Genomic DNA, 15149 nt, shown 5'->3' on the forward strand with positions numbered 1-15149 from the left:
AAATTAGCATGGAACAAAAGATCAAACAGGGGTGTGTATTGGCACCCACCCTTTTCAACCTGTACATGAGCGATTTGGTTCCTGCATTGAACCAAGTAAACACTCATGCTCCTAAACTAGCCAACCAACACATCTCATTTCTGCTTTATGCAGATGACGTCGTCCTGCTTAGCCAAACGCCGATAGGGCTTCAAAGACTGCTAGATGCCTTAGATACATACTGCTTTGCAAACGAGATGAAAATTAACTAAGAAAAAACAATATTGTTATCTTGGGTTGGAAAAAGAAAAAAAAACATCATTGGCATCTTGACAGCCATCGCCTGACCATCGCGAATAAATACAAATATTTTGGGTGCTGGTTAGAAGACAAAGGAGGACACTTACTGCATCTCAACTCATTAAAACCAAAACTAGGTTTGTTTCAGTGTGCCTTTCGAACAATTTTCAAGAGCACCAACAAGTTCTCTTTTAAGGCACTGCTGAAAATGGTCTCTGCCAAATTAGCTCCAACATTGTCATACGGGTCAGAGGCTTACCCAGGTAAACTGGGGGCCTTCTTAAACAAGGCACAGAGCGCAGTGTTTAGGTCTTTATTTCAATTACCATGTAATACCTCGCCAGCCCAGATCAGGATGAAATTTGCATTAAAGGACCAGCTGTTCGTACCGAAGGCCAGCATAATAAATCCACAAGGTGTACTGAGCAAGGATCATTTAAAAACCTTATCTTGTGTCTCCCTACAGTGCAAACTGCTCAAATGTCAGATCACACGCCCTCGCCGAAGCATTGGTGCAAACACGCTCAACGGAGCTGTGGAATTTAAAATTACCACGCTGTCAATTTAAAACCGCTCTGAATAGAAAAGTAAAAATTACATCTCTTGAATCTGACCAAAGAGCATTTGCCAAAAGAGAACATGCCCATTTGGTCCTTAGCAGTTATGATGGAGAAGGCCCCAAAAAATATATAATGGAACCATTCTCCCCCTATTATAAAATGAAATACCTGCAGCTTCGGATGGGCTCTTACGAGTTCCACGGTGGAAATCTGTCTCCACCATGGGTGGTTAAACCAGAGTCGACCGTGCGGTCTATTCCAGGAGTCAATAACCCACTTGCTCTGCATATGTCCTATATTCATGGGAGACCGCAGATGATTGCTCCGGCATCTGTGGACTAAGGAGGGGACACGGACATTACCATCTGCTGTTAGCTTCCTACTGAACAACGGACAGCCGCAAGTAATTACAAAACTGGTAAAAGTCTTGGAAAGTATTGATAAGCAACTAAGAAACAACCCAAAAGCCCAAAACAAAGAAGGGGAGGAGCCTTGAATCCCAGTAGCCTCAAAGACTACCTTCAAATAGATACATAGTATTGCTTCTTAAAGTATTGTTTTTTATCTAAGCAGACCGGACAGTAATAGCAAGCTTTACATGGCACATTTTTAACTAAAGATTATTTTACCAGGTTATTAGTTACTTATGGAATTGCATTTAACATTTTTAACAGTACCACCATTGAGGAAACCTGCTGATGATCTATGGGTTATCTGTCGAATCATCTACACTTTTGAAGAATTGTGGCACTGTCTATTATTTTAATTCTTCTTGCCACTTACGCACTTGGATAGACTACATTGTCTAAATAAAGTATGTTGAAAGATGCTATGGATTTATCATCCATAATCTGAGCCCCAGCTGAGGTACGGAGTGAGTGCACTCCGGAAGCCTGTTGCTGGGCTTGCAGTCTGTTAGCCAAGAGGCAGCCACACTTGACCCCCCAACATAAAAGGAGTGACGAAAAACTGCGTATTCAGCCCTATCAAGATCTATGCTTGCCAATTGTGCACGGAGAGCCGTCAGTTGATGCCAAACTCTTGGCACGGTAGTGCATTGGTGAATACGTTCTAGTTATTTCACTTGTTGGGAGAGATGGTCTTCTTCTCTTAGTTTATTATCACTGTCACCACTGGGGTGGCAGAGTGGGCTAAAGAACGGTGATGGATTAAACCCAGATCAGTGGATTGGGGGTGAGTGCTTGCAATGTTCAACACTCCGCCCATCATTTCCTTTGGTTAGGTCTCGCCTGACCCAGCACATGCGCTGGTCTGGCGAGACTTATTGAGAGGGCTCCAAAAAGTGCTACTAGGCCAGCCTAGAGCTACAGTGCATGTGCACGGGCACGCGCGTCGCGCTTTAACACGATTACTTTCACTTTTGCGGCCGCGGCCGCTTTGATGTTTGATCGTGATCGCGATCCCGATCACTTTCACTTTCGCGTCCCCACAGCCGCTTTGCCTAGCCAATAGGACTCGCTTTTGGGACCTTATAAGTATTTAGTTATGCAACTGTTGCATGGCTAAACACTTATAAGGTCCTAAAGGCGAGACCTATTAGCTATGCCAATGCTTGTTTTTAGTTTATTATCAGCAGCAAGTATAGCAATTAATTTCCCTCTTATAACCATTTAAAGGGCCTCCCATATTGTGGCACTGGAGTACTCAGGGGTGCCGTTCAGTGCGAGATAATCACTAATGGCTTGGTGGACCATTTTCACCACCTCGGGGCGCTGCATCAGTGTGTCCCTCAGTCACCAAGTCGGTACAGGGCAGTCTCATCGGGGGAAGTGTCATTGTAATTGATACCGTTGCATTAAATGACAACGCATCCGGAAGTATCTCTGTTTCATAGGCTAGTGTGTATATTTCTTTTGTCCCTAAGAAATAATCTAACCTAGCGTAAGTTTTATGTGTGTGAAAGAAGAAAGAATATTTGTGTGTATGTGGGTGAACCTCTCCATAGATCCTGAAGCCCCACCTATCCCCATCTCTCGACAGTGCCCGTGCCTGGCCATGTCTATGTGTCGTCCTGTCTAGATCATTATCCAAGACTAAATTAGGATACCCCCCCCCCAACAAGGACCCTCCTCTCCTGTGTATACATCACTTCAATCAGTGCAGTACGTATAAAAGCCTCTTGTCCCTTATTTGGGGTGCGGATAGTACCCACCACAAAAGACCGGTCATTGAAAGTTAGATGATGGGTAAGGAGCCGGCCCTTTACTTCTGCCATCTTGGAACCAACGTTCCCTTTAAAGGAGCGCACCACCAGGATGGCCACACCTGCTGTCTTAGTGGGCGCAGAGGCAAAAAATTGTTATGGTATTATGAACCCCAATGTACCCCAATATTGGCCTAGGTAGCTGCACGACCATTTACCTACATTTATCCTACCATTGTTCTACATAACTTTTCTAACGCTGAACTTTTACCTAGTTAGGTGGCGCATAAATGTCGTGTGGTTTTCTCCGAAAACTAGCCTCATTTATTATGCATGAGAATTGTCAGTATCACAGCAGGATTACCATCTTCTTCATAATAACTCTGTATAAGGATCACCACTATCGTCATCCTTGGCTGACAAGCCCACAGTACCATGACACAGGTAGAACTCCTTAGGGTACCTTTCGGGTATATAAATACCACATCTTTGCTGGGCAAACAAGAGGAGAAAAAAGACTTCTATGCTGACACGTTGATATGAGACGCTGAAGTCCCTGCACGCAGACACTAGCACGCAGTGGTCTGACTACCCTCATGGGGTATCCAACTCGAGACCAAGATGGGGTCCTTCACTCTCTCTTGCATCAGGTAATGGGGTGGCTCTTTCCTAGGGGGATACTTGGCTATGCACCTACATACAAACTAGGTACACTTGGGTACATCTAGGGCCTCATGTAGGTAGCCAAATACCGGTCGGTAACGGCCGATTTTCGGTAAATATGCCGTTACCGACCGGTATTCAGACAAGTGAGATGTAGGAGTCCAAAAACCAATTTTCGGTAAATATGAGGCGGTAAATACCGATTCATATCTTCCGATTTCTAAAATACCGATTCATATTTACCGAATACATAATTAACGAATCGGTAAACATGAAGTGGTAAATATGAAGTGGTAAAATTGTAAAATGACATGTAGGAGCACTCGGTAATTAAGAAATCCAGTAAAATCGGTATATAAGAGTCGGTAAATAACACGGATTGAAAGCAGGTGGTAACCATCAACAGTGCAGATGAGCAATCCCAAAATGCAACAGCGTGGACAACATGCCCGCTATGTACGTCATTGCAAGGCGCCTACATCTACAGGCAGCAGGACTGAGGGTATGGCGACGGGAGGAACGCATCTACAGACAGCGCATCACACAATTCCAGCTGACTGATGCAGAGACACATGACAGGTACAGGCTACACCCCGAAACCATCATGGACTTAATCAGGGACCTGCACCCACTCCTGGACCAGCCAATCAGAAGGGCGCACGCCATACCCCCACATGTGCAGGTGCTCTGCAGCCCACATCTGTTGGCATCCGGCAGTAATCAGGTGGTGACAGCTGCGGTGGGTGGGGTATCCCAGAGTTGGCCGTCCCCTTCCTTCAGGAAGTCCCTGGATGCCATGATGCAGAGAATGCACCACTACATCAGCTTACACAACACACAGGCTGCACTGCAGAAAACAAAAACAGACATTTCTCACATGGCACAGTTCCCCCATTCCATTGGCTGCATTGATGGTACACACATCCCAATCTGTCCACCAGCTGACACAGAGCACATCTACAGGATCAGGAACTCCACCCACTCCATCAATGTGAATACCGAATTGAATGAATTTGGGAATGGTCCTGTGGGTGGCAGAACCAAAAGGTGGGCGTATGCTATTCACAACGAAGTCTGCAAGTTGTCGCACAGTGAGGCGGCTTCCAGTTTGAGAGCTACTGACCAAGCAAACATGGAGAAGGCTTCAGCCGTCATAAATAATAGCTCCAGCACTCTCACTTCTAGGATTCATACATGAGACAATAGGCACATGCAAGTACACGGCGCATGCAATGTACAAGCCCCGATTGTGGCGTGCGTCCTACGAGGTATCCCAGTGCCTGTGATGACACCTTCTTACACTCTGCTTGCAAACGGTATTTATTACATTATGATTGATGAAGCGTGCTGCGGGATGTGATTGAGAATCCCGTACATTACTGTCTCGCATGAAGTTGGCTGCTGCAATACTGTTCTTATTCCACCCCCGCATGTGCGGCGGGATGTTCCCATCTGGCCTTCGATTCCAACCTTGAAAGCAGAGTTCAACAAGTGGAGCTGAATAGAGCGCCATTGTCCCACAAAGAGGTGCCTTTGACTTCCTCTCGTGAAAAAGTTGTCCTTCACGTTGCTAATACGCGCAGTGATGTACAGGCGCCTCTGAATACTGACCTCCCCCTGCATTTCGGCTCTTTGATCCGAACTATTATCAATGCCTCGTCCGCCACCGGCCTGGCTCATTTTTTTAAACATGTGGGCTCGGATATCGTGACCTCTTTCCAAACTATTTTAGGTGTAATTCCGGCATTTGTACATTAACTTTTCCCGTGCATCTTTGGAGGTGTCCCGCTGCTTCTGGCGCTAGTGGCAGGTGTGCTGCTTTTCCTTTTCATACTCCGGAATGGCTGCTCCTGCTGTGCCACACGAGCACCTGTCCCGTCTGCATCTTCTTCGTGATAGGATGCTTGACTTCTATGGTACTTTGCCATTGGCGACTTTGAGCCTGGCTTATGGATTATCCTTCAGGTATTCCTACTTCACCTGCGTACAACCTGTATTGCACTGCCTGGATTGTCCCTTTGAATGGCCTCTGGATTTGTGCTTGACCAACATGGTGTCTCCGGTGCCGGATTTCGATCGACTGATGAGGCCCTTGGTGTCTCACGAGTTGGCCTGTTCTGGTGTCCGGATCATGGCGTGTGGTGCGGCGCATGGTATCCTGGGTAATTGGGACATCTCAGCGGCAGCCTACGACTTCTTGTCCATGAGCTATTTTGAGGAACATTCCGGGTGCCCTCTGATTGTACTAGAGGCTCCGTTGGTTGGAGAACACGTATGTTCCTTTTCTTTACTTAATTGGATGGCTGAGACTTTTAGTGGCCCTGAAAACGATTTGTTGTTGGAAGCCGTGGCCACATTTGCTGCCTATACATTCATGGATTAACTGGATTGTCGTCCATTGCGCCTGTGCTACTGGACAGCACCCTGGCGCAACATTCATTTCTGTTATTCATCGTTTTACTCTTCCTGATGGTCGCCTTGAGTTTTTAACTATACTTGCATTGTGTTTTTTGGGATTTCATGCTGCGATTAATTGGACTTTCAGACTTTGGCGCTGCATTGGTTACGCCTTGTTCTGCTCTGACGTAACTGAACTCTGCGTTCTCTCTTTTCTTGCCTATTACATGTTGCTTTGCTCAAGGGGGCGTGTAGTGAGTTCTCCCTGAATACGTACATACATTGTTCAGTTAGCATGACCACGTTGAATGTTCTGTAGCCATATTTTTGTCTTTGCACACGACACTGCGTTTACATGTTCTTTCTTGAATAAACTGCTGACTCGAGACTTCCTTCAGACGAGTGCATTCTGTTGTTCCCATCCAAAGCTCTGCGCAGCGACCTTGGTCTGTACATGCTGTGACACACAGTCTGGAATTTTACACAATGCATGTTTTCCACTCTAGGTTGTTCGACCCACTATTTAGCCATGACACACGCGCAGCTGCACATACCTGTGAGTTGGTGCTTTTCATATCACAGACATCATGTTTATTGGTCAGACCGAAGACGAGCCTTCCTGCGAGACGGCTCCTGATGCTCCTGTGATGTGATTTCACTGAGCTGATTTGTGAGGTATGGGGTCCCCTATTCAAGCCTGAGAGGCCTTCTATGATGACATGATTCTGATGTTGGCTACTTAGTTGAGGGAAGGTGGTAGTATCCTCGGTATTTTCCGAATCGCTAAATACCACCTCGGTATTTTCCGAATCGGTAAATACCGCCTCGGTATTAACCGAATCGGTGAATACCACCTCGGTATTTACCGATTCGGTGAATTCCGATTCGTATTTACCGAATGTTACCGAATCGGTAACTGTTACCGAATTTTTACCTACATGTAACTTACCGATTCTTATTTACCGATTCGGTACGGCTCGGTATTTAAGAACCGGTAAAATTTATTTACCTACATGAGGCCCCTAGTGAGGGTTTGCATCGTCGGAGTGCGCATTATTACGGTCATGTATTTATGTACCTGCATATATTCATTGTTTTAACACCATGGTAGAATTCTTCCTTTTATTTACTCTATCTGTGCTTGTAATCGTCTATATCTGTTTCTGTCTTATGGTTGTTGCAGCACATGTATTTTACATTAGAATGATGCCGGTTCAATAAATACTTATTGAAAACGTCCCCACTGTTTATTCTGTGTATCTCTCTGAGACAAAGTGAGCACAAGTGAATTGGCGAAAAATACTGTACTGTTTCCACGATCCCTGAGGGGTCAGGGTTGTCCTGTTCGATAGTTGCCAGAAACTATTCGCTCCATGGTAAAGTTTGGGGAGCTTCTAGTGGCACTGTGAGCTAGCTGGTGTACAGACTAACATATCCTTTGGGGGTGTCTGGAATCAGTCCGGACACCAATCCCTTAGTTTACCTTGTCTAAAACATGCAGATCCTATATAGATTTGTAGGAATGACACACAGTGGGAAGGTCGATGATAGTCCTTTGAAAGGATGTGTGTCTCCAGGAGCAGGCATATGTCAGCCCCTGAGTTCTCCAGGTAAGACAGACCTGCCTTGCTTTAGACTGGGTTTTTGTGGCCTTTCACATTAAGGGTGTGGACCCTAAAGGTGGTGACAATCATTATGTTTCATAATAGGCCTGAGAGCAATATTGAACTTAATTCTGTGTCTAGTAAAAAAGCCACTATTGCATCCCCTGGGCCTTGCTGATGCCATATAGGTACCCTGTTGTAACCACTGTAGAAATGAGTGTTACCATAGACTAAAAAACCTCAACAAGAAAACAAATAAAGATGCAAATGGGAAAATGGGCACACAATCAAGAGGATGGACTTACAGTTCCAAATTGTCCAGTGTAGAGGGTTCAGACAGTGTCCACAGTTTCCCGTTCCCCCATCCCACCACCCAGCCAGCCCTCAGTGTGAATGGCGGTAGTTATTTGCCCAGCCATGTCTTGAAGACTCCATCACTGCCTGCTGTCCCTGGGCAATTGTTGCATGGTCCGGGCGAGCACCCCCGCCCCGCATCTGTGTCAACGAGGTAGGCAGTTCGTTGAATGGGATGGGGAGGTCTTCAATGGTGATCCATCAGCAGCCAGGTTTATGACCAAAACTCAACATGTTTCCTTCAGGGAACGCAGTTGAAAAAGTTTTCCATCCAAGCAAAAGATGAGGTAGAACGGATACCCCCATGAGTAGGACACCCCTATGTTCCGCAGGTGGGAGGTAGCTGGTCGTAAATCTCGCCTTTATGGGGCAAGGATGTAGCCTTACAGCTAGAACGGTTCACTTCGAAGCTGGGGAACCAGGTTCCAGTTTCGGCAGTGACGCTCAACATCCTGTGATTCTGGGCATATCACTTAATCTCCCCGTGCCTAACAACAATAAATAAAAAATGAATGTTTCCTTGTTTAACGAAACTTGTGCTCATGTAAAGCGCTCTGATACCTGATATCTTCGGGTCTAGTCTGCGCTTTATAAAACGATAAAAAAAAAGAAAGGTAATTGCTGCCAGATCCTGATAGAGTGTTGGTATTTTGTCTCTGAAGGTGATGGGTGATGCCTCTCCCGAGCCCTGCGCAAAATATTTCCTTTACCTGGAAATCGTGGATGCAGACCAAAATGTCAGCGGGAGGGGCCGACTCCAATCGTGGTAGGGTAGCTCTGTATGCTCGGTCAATTTTAATCTCCAGGTCCGGGGGGATCTTCTGTATGGCACGAAAGAGATCCGTGACGTAGCTGATGAGTCTCACCCTCTGCTTCTGATGGTATTCCTCTAATTTGAATGCCGTTCCAACAAGATCTGTTTTCGAGGTCCTCCGCATGGGCCTGAAGATCAATTTGTTGATTGTAGAGGCGGATGAATTCCTGCTGTAGGACCTCCACATCTTCCTACTGGCCGTTTTTCTTCTCCTCCAATGTGGCTACATGATCCCTGAGGCTGTCAAGATCTCTCCGCATCTCCTTTATATCATTGAAAGGTCCTTTTTAACCGCCTGCAGGTCTTCTTCTCAAAGGAGCGAGTCACTAGTTCCTCCGCAGCATCGTCATCCTGCAGCTCAGTTGGGTTAGATGTTGGGGTGCGGTCTCCAGAGGGACCGTCAGTTGGCCTGGAGAGCATATTTTTAAGGTTGCAGTCCTTTTTTGAACGGGCTTCTGCCATTGCACCTGGCACCAGTGGGCACTCACCAAATCAACATCTGCACATGCAGTTCCACCGTACGATGTGGTGGAAGTGATCAAAACACCCTGACAGTATCCAAATTCAATAGCTCTAGGGAGCAGGGCATGCCGCGTCTCTATGCAGTTCTGTTCCCGCTGCCCCGGGTGACCAAGCACATGTACAGTGTGGATAGGAAGATCAACTATCACAGGTGATCTGCCGGGCAGGCCAGCTTCCACTCCAGGTGGCTGCAGAAAAGTTGGAGATTCAGGCAGATGAAGATAGTAGGGTGCATAGCTTGTTATAGGCTGTATTCAGATATAAGGGAGCCAAGGTATTAGTAAGAGTCCCTGGTGCAGCGCTTAGTATACCCCAGTGGTTGGGTAAGTGAAAGGGAGGCTGATTCAGGCAGAGGAACTCTCCAGTCAAGTGTTCACCACCACACCTGGGGGGTGGGGACCTGGGGCAGGATATTCTGATGTGGCAGGATCGAACCCAAGGGGCTTGTTAGGGCAGAGGACCCAGGTCCCCAGGCGTTGCGGGATATATAGGCCCCGGTGCGGACCTGCTGCCGTGACCTGGTCCCTGGCAGACATTACCCCAAAGATCTCAAGGGCCTTCCTCTCTCCCAGTTTCAGGTCGTCGCCAGAAGGTACTGGCGTATTCAAAGGCCCGGGCCTGGCATAACGCTCAGCTCCGGGAGGCAGCACGAGCTGCCCGCTGGAACCCGGAAGCACAAAGTGCGGAGATGGTGTGTCGCTGTTCCAGTGGCTCATCTGATGCCACCCCTGTAAGTGGGAGCACGATTCAGCCCGGGCAGGATTTCCACTGGTGCCTCTCCCACTTCTCAGTGGCCTCGATTTGCATGCCCGCCCAGCCTGGAGCACCTCTCTGCTGGTGCCTCTTCTTGGCCCCGCTGCCTCTGGTGATCGCTCCCAAAAGCCACCAAAGGAGCCGTCCGGGTTCGGTTCAGGCCAGCAGATAGGAGCACACTCTTGCCCCCAACCCTTCAGCATCGGTCAATAACTATGCCAGGACGATTGCGAGCCATTATACTTCCTATGCCAGCGGAGGAACTGGAGAAACGGGGAAAGATGTCTCACCCGTCTGCCATCTTAGCCACGCCCCAGAATTGATTTTTTTATGCGATATGCAGCACAATTGACCACCAGTAACGCTGCCACCTACAAAGCTACATAACCTATGTACTTTATTGGGCGGCTTCGGTGATCACACAAGGAACTTACAGTGTGAAAGCAAGATGGCGGTGCCCAGAAGCTCTTGAGAATGGCAGGCCCAGCGTAGGAGAAAGATCACCCAAAACCATGGAGAACTGTTCTGAAGCGGAAAATAGAGAAACACTCCGCGGACGTCAGAGAGTCGAGGCAGATTAAACCCTCCATACAGTGTCACTTCGACCGACGCATGGGAAACAACCCATGCAAAGCCTCAGGGAGTATTGGTACAGGGGATGTAAGCAGCTCTGCAAGGAAATCGCGTTAGTGGTTTATTTTCTACCCCATGGGTAATGATCTTCATTTATAGCACACTTCCAGAGGTGGATTGGAGCTGGGGCCTTATTAGGCAGCACCATGCGTATGCCAACCCTGTAAGAAATTGGGTTGTTGGTTGAGGGGGTGTGATACGGGCGATGCGGAAGACTCGTCTCCCGTGCCCTTCAAGATGGCGGCGGCGGAGTCCCACCCTCAGGAGGGAAGCGCTCTAGTCCTCCCGGCCGGCGTGGAGCTGACGTCACGCGCCGGGACAAGAGAGACGCCGACGGACGAAGTGGGAGAGACATCAAGGGAAGCAGGAGGACGCGGAGCAGACCCAGGGAGAATCCAGGCTAGCAGGCCGCAGCGAGGGAGCACCGGAGAGGAAGAGCAGAAGCGCCGTGGGGTTCCAGCAGGCACCGCTCTAGTGTCCAGTCGTCCCAGGGAGAATCAGGACGCCGAGACACCCCATGCTACAGTCCTGGAGGACTGTAGCTTCAGGTCAGTGCCTTTCCTGAGTTACTTGAAGCGCTTGACGGGGAGGGGGAAAGCAGGGAGGACACCGGAAACGGGGCACTAGCCAGGACCGACCTGTCCCTCACGACTCCCCGCCCTCACAAATCGTGGTGATAGCACAAGCAGGTGGAGGGTTTATCACATCTTATGAAAGACTATTACTGACGGTAGGTTGTTCTTTTGTTTCCTTTGTCTCCCGGGGACGCCACCTTTACAAGAGAACCCCTAAGAAGCTGACGTAAAGCGGACGGGAGGAGAGGGACCCGAAGAAATGACCACCAGACCTGGGGCTTCGCTCACTTACCTTCCTGGAGGACTTTAGTTTCGTTTCTTTGTTAATTTACTTTTGACTAGAGGTTTTCAGTAGCCTCTGTTCGGACCTTGTCTATAACATTAATAAAATACGCCCATACAAACCTAGCTGCTCCTACAGTACGTCCTTAACTACTAGAAGCAAGGATCAGTTACAGGCCCTGGGAGGGGGCCAGAGCACCGGGGGGTAAAATACTACTCCAGCAGCAACCACAATTCTTGTCAGGGTCAAGTCACAAGCAAACCCAAATCAACCTGTACTTAACCCTTTGTTAGCTGGGCACAAAAGCAGCCAGGCTTAACTTAGAGGCAATGGGTAAAGTATTTATGCAGCACTTCCAACAGTAATAAAGTGAAGCACAACACAAGAAAAATCCCACACCAATTTAGAACAATAGAGTAAAATGTAATAAGTTAATAAGATCAAAAACAACAAAAATCCAATCAGTAGAACTGGAGTTATGCCATTTTAAAACTTTACGTGAAAATAGCTGTACAAAGCAGCAACTGTGGATATCTGGGCAAAGTCAAAAGTTCAAGCTACCCACGATGGAGCGTGGGCTAGCTACACAAACCCAGTTAAGCCCGCTGAGCAAAGTATCTTAAATCCCTGTGCGTGTTCTGCGCTGCATTGCTTGGTTCCGGTGTGCTGTGACGCATAGCTGGTGAGTCTTTGCGTCGGTTTAGATTAAGCTGTCGGCTGTGCAGCGAAGTTTTGCTGGGTTTTGGGTCGCTCTGTGTCGAATCTGATAAGGGTGACAGTTATGCGCTAGACTTTGCAGGGCTTCATGTCAATTTCCGTCGGTTCCGATGGAGACCACTGCTTGGCTAGCAGAGCATGCCTACTTCAAGGGGTTCAGGACTGAGGTGGCACCACTTTGGAGGGCAAGACTCACAGCTGGCAGAGTCCAGGTGCTGATGGAGGAAGCCTGTTCTGTACATGAGGCTTTTGATCAGTATGCCAGCCAACTAGCTGTTGGAGTCACTCTGGTACTCCTGGGTTCTGGATGCAGGTCCAGTGCTTCTTACGCAGGCAGGAGGGCAGCAGAGTGTCGGTTTTTGCAGCAAAACGGCACAGCAGCCCTTCGGAGTCTTCCACAGGTCCAGATTGTACTAAAGAGTTGGGGTCTGAGGTCCATCATTTATACCTTGTGCCCACTAAGAAATAGGAGAAGTGCTTTGGGGCTTCCATCCTCCAAAGGTGCTTGGAGTTTCCTGCCCCCCTGCCCTGGCCTCAGCTTGTCTGGGTGTCACAAAAGACCAGTTTCAAATCATTTGTATGAGTGCAAGTGTGATAGTTTACACCTTCACCCCATCATTAAGTCAGAGTGACCCATCCTGCCAACACCATGCCTCACTTTGTCTCACTGTCTGGAAGCAATACACAAAGAACAACTGCAAACTATGCCTAGTAATCGGATCTAGGATACAGGTTACAAACACCAAATGGTGGGGACACGACAAATGCCACATTTCTAAAAGTGGCATTTTCAGAATTGTGAGTACAAATCCATCTTTACCATTAAAGAGGGCTTTTAATTACAATTCTTTAGACCTCAATTTCGACCTCTGTCTTCTCCCAATTGAAAGTTATCACTTATAAAATGTGATACGGTAACCTAGTGTTATCCTATGGGAGAGGTAGGCCTTGCAGTTGTGAAAGACAAGTAGGAGTTTTTCACTACCATGACATGTAAAACTTAAAAGTACATGTCCAACTTTTTAAATACATTGTGCCCTGCCCTCTGGGCTGTGTAGGGCCTACCTTAGGGGTGGCTTATATGTATTAAAAAGGAAAGTTTGGGCCTGGCATGAGGTTTATCTTGAATAAACGAGGAAGCTGTGGCTGCCTGGACACAGAATGCTCAACCTCAGGGCCCATATTCCAAAGTTATGCAAGTTCTCACATGTATACAAATCAATCTACAAACTTCTCTTGCAGATTCCAAACAAACTCTTTTAAATAATTATATTTACAGGCGAACAACTCAAGGATCAGAAATCCATCATTAAAGAATCTGAGATTAACGCTGTCATCAAAACCCTCAAGTCCAACAAATCCCCAGGCTCTGATGGCGAATTTTGTATACTCTACAAACTAAACATGCACAAATACTGAAGGAGATTTTCAACTCATTCCTTAAGACCAATAGAGTCACCCCATTGATGCAGGATGCTAGTAAAGTGATACTTCCTAACCCAGCCAAGGAGTGCTTAGCCTACAGGTTGATCATACTATTGAACAGAACCATAAAGATATACAAGAATGTGTGAGGAATGTGGCTGACATAAATTCCTCCTCAGTTAATCGACGAGGATCAATCCACTTTCATAAAAGGAAGGCAACCCTTTCATAGCAACCACTGTATTGCTCACCGTTACCGAAGGGCCAAGCACAACGCACTGAAAGGGGCTCTTTAAGCACTAGGTGCAAAAAAAAACTTTAGCTGGGTGGACTGGCTATTTATCAGAGCAGTGTTATGCCGATTCAAGATTTTGGGATATATTTAAACAGATGGATACGGCGGCATAGCAGGCCCCGACAGCCTGATTGCTGACATATGGCTCCGTCTCTGACATATTGTACTTACAAATGGGTAGAAGACAGAGATGCCTCCTATCCACCTTACTTTATGCTATGGCATTAGCTATTAAAGTACGCTATAACGCCACCAGAAAAAGGCTTTTAATTTAACCAGGTGGATCATAAAATATCGCTATTCGCAGATGATATACTCCTCTCTATGCTGGAGCCCAGAGATTCCATACCACCTTTCCCTTGTCTTCTTAGCGAATATGGAAAAGTTTCATGGTATAATGTCAATGAAACAAAATCTGAATCCTTGTCCCTGGGTATCCCAAACTGAGACATTCAACATCTTTGGACACATATACCCTCCTAAATTACTACTATGGCAATTAGATACTTAGGAGTGAATATCACCTACTTACTCTCAGGATGGTTCCAAGCTAACATCCATCCACTATGGAATGAGATCAAGTCTGACTTAGATGAGTAGGGTCAATAATACATCTCTTGCAGCAGTGAAAATGAATTTAATTCTGCAGTTGTATATTTTGCAGGAACTGCCCCTTCATATTGAGATGTCCACACTAGATATGCTAGAAAGATCTGACTTCGAGAGTGGCTTCAAAAGTGCTGCTTACACCAAAAGAAAAAAGAGGCCTTGGCTTCCCACACATCATGAACTATAACGAAGCACAACAGCTTAGAACAATTGGAGAGTTGTCTAAAGGGAAATCAAATGACTATTCGTTCAATATGGATAGGGCTCTAGTAGAAGGTCCCTTTGGGGCATAATTTGGATTCTGTATAAATACAGACCAAAAAATGCATATTGTAGCCAGATCACTAGTACAATACTCGAGGACTGGGACAAAGTGACACTCACACACAATATCACAACTGTTACCTCTTCCCTAACGTCTGTTCTGGTTAACCAGCATTAGGACAGACTTCCCATCTGCAATGGATAGCGGGGGGCTATCAAATGATATTGGACATTAGAT

Source organism: Triturus cristatus, chromosome 8, assembly GCF_964204655.1.
Source record: "Triturus cristatus chromosome 8, aTriCri1.1, whole genome shotgun sequence".
In the NCBI taxonomy this organism is placed as follows: domain Eukaryota; kingdom Metazoa; phylum Chordata; class Amphibia; order Caudata; family Salamandridae; genus Triturus; species Triturus cristatus.